General features: G+C 41.4%; 1 pseudogene; it reads left to right on the top strand.

The window, feature by feature from the left end:
• Window positions 1–263: 263 nt before the first annotated feature.
• On the top strand, window positions 264–2,267 carry LOC140519847 (nuclear receptor-binding factor 2 pseudogene; annotated as a pseudogene).
• Window positions 2,268–2,547: the final 280 nt, after the last annotated feature.

Below are 2,547 nucleotides of genomic sequence, written 5' to 3'. Positions count from 1 at the left end.
CATCTAGATCACTAACCTATTCAAGGAAAAATGTCTATCCATCTGCATGCATGTATATATGTGTATGCATACATAGGCATGCATATATACACATATATAAATGCATATATACTTATACATACATGTATATGTGTATATACATACCCACAGAAATATATGCATGTATATATAAGTACACATATATGTATAGATATACACACTGGGGGAGAGTTTAAGGGGGTGGAGAAAATAAGAGCTATGTTGATCTGCAAGGAGCCATCTGCATGACTCAGCTCCCCGCCTGTCTGAACCCTACCCACCTCCAACCCTCCTTGAGCTGGGCCACAGCCACCCTTCCTGCCTCTGCGTCTACAGAAGTGATGAACTGACCCTTCAACGTGGCTCATTAGCAGAGCAGGAAAGCAAACTGGTCACTACCTGTAGGGAAATTTGAAGAGACATTTTGTGTCACCAAAAGGCAATTGCATAGAAACTAAGAAGCTGACACAGTCAGGGCCCACTCAGTTATTACTGTAATCAAATAGGAATAGCCACAAGAAACAACTCTTGTTTACTCGGGAGAGGTAGAAAAGGGCAGAGCAGGAGGAAAGGTAAAAAGCCAGTAGACTACTGATGGAAGCCCTCATCTTTTGACAGTGGGCTAACCACTGACCAAAGATGAGTCTGAGTGCCAAAGTATACCAAGGTCTCAGCAATTTAGTCATGCTGTAGTGCCAGGGCCCTTCAACAGGAATGTAGTCCCTCTACTTTTCCTCCTTCAGAAGAGGAAACCCTGGACAGAACCATGTTCTAGTAGCAAAGTCCCAAAAGATAAGAAAACAATAGAAGTGCCAGACAACTAAAATTGCTGATCTGAAGTGTCATGTAGAGTTTCTTGTGGTGGACAATGAAAGGGTGAGAAAAGAAAACAAGCATCTTGGTGCTGAAAAGACCAGGGTGTAGAAGGCTACACTCAAAAAGGAATTGGATCTAGATGCTGATTTTGTAGAAAAATCTAATTTATGGAGCCTGTCAACTCCTTCAGGGTTTACTTCAGTCTCTTCTACAGGGCACAAATCTGCAGCAAATGGTTGGTTGTTGTCCTTCATTCTGGAAGAGGACCAAAATGACATCACTATGATAAAGTCAAGCTTCAATGTGTATGCCTGTGGCTGATCAGGCCAATATGAGCTCGGAATACTCTACTATAGAATGGACACAGGTAGTCCATGTGAACATTTGGGGTGGATATTCTAAATTTGTACTTCTTATGTTTCCTTTGAGCTGTTTCAATTTTTCTTTGCTCATAGAGCACAGCACCTTTTCTGATATGGGAACATCATGCTGAGTGATCCTGTGCCAGTGTCTCCCATGCCACAGAATCAATTCCAAAGTTTTTGAGAGACCTTGAGAGTGTCCTTGTATTACCTTTTCTGACCACCATGTGATCACCTACTCCATGGGAGTTCTCCATAAAAGTCTTTTTAGTAAGTGTACCTTTTGTATTTGAACATGGCCAGCCCATCAGAGTTGCACTCTCTGGAGCAGAGTTTGAATGCTTGATAGTTCAGTTCGAGTGAGGACATCAGTGTCTGGTAACTTATCGTGCCAGGTGCTCTTCAGAATCTTCCTAAGACAATTCAAATGGAAGTGATTCAGTTCCTTGGTATGGTACTGGTAGACTGTCCATGTTTCACAGGCATAAAACAATGAGGTCAGCACAATGGCTCTATAGATCTTCAGTCTAGCAGTCAGTCTAATACATCTTCTTTCTCAAACTTTTCTTCAGAGCCTCCCAAACACTAAGCTAGTTTTGGCAATGCATGCTTCAACCTCATTATCAATGTATACATCCCTGGAAAATATACTATCAAATAAGTGAACTTATCTACCACATTCAAAACTTCTCCTTCTTCTGTAACCAATGATTCCACATATAGATGATGTAGTGGTGGCTGAGGGAGCACCTGTGTTTTCTTGGTATTAATTGTTAGGCCAAAATTAACAGAAGCAACAGAGAATTGATCCATGCTTTGTTGTATCTCAACTTCAGAGGCTTTATTGAGTGCACAATCATCTGCAAACAAAAAATCATGTACTAACACTTACTCCACTTTGGTTCTGGCTTATAGACTTTTCAAATTGAAGAATGGCAGGAATTTGCAGCAAATACAGGGAAAGCCAAAGACATACCTATCCCCAATCTTTGTCCCATGGACTTTCTGTCTCCAAAACTGCCACATCTAGAACTTTCCAAAGATATTCTGAAAGGACTTATGAATAATTAAATGGAAGGTCACAAGGGTGGTGACAGGGGTGAAGAAATCATACAGTTAAAAGAAAAAAGAGGGAAAACCACAGAGTTAGGGACGGTTGGATTCAGGTGGAGGATCATGTGACTGACCAGTGTAGGAGAAATGTACTAGCCAGAACATAGGGGACAGTCACTGTGAAGCATACAGCACAACAGAGGAATTGACTAGGGCTAAAGAAGCTGTAGGTGGCAAATGTTAACCACTCGAGGGTCTGTTTCTCTGGATTCAAATCAAATAGCGCTACCTGGAATAA

This window comes from Notamacropus eugenii, chromosome 1 (genome assembly GCF_028372415.1).
Source record: "Notamacropus eugenii isolate mMacEug1 chromosome 1, mMacEug1.pri_v2, whole genome shotgun sequence".
Lineage (NCBI taxonomy): Eukaryota > Metazoa > Chordata > Mammalia > Diprotodontia > Macropodidae > Notamacropus > Notamacropus eugenii.
This window is presented reverse-complemented; position numbering and strand designations above follow the sequence as displayed.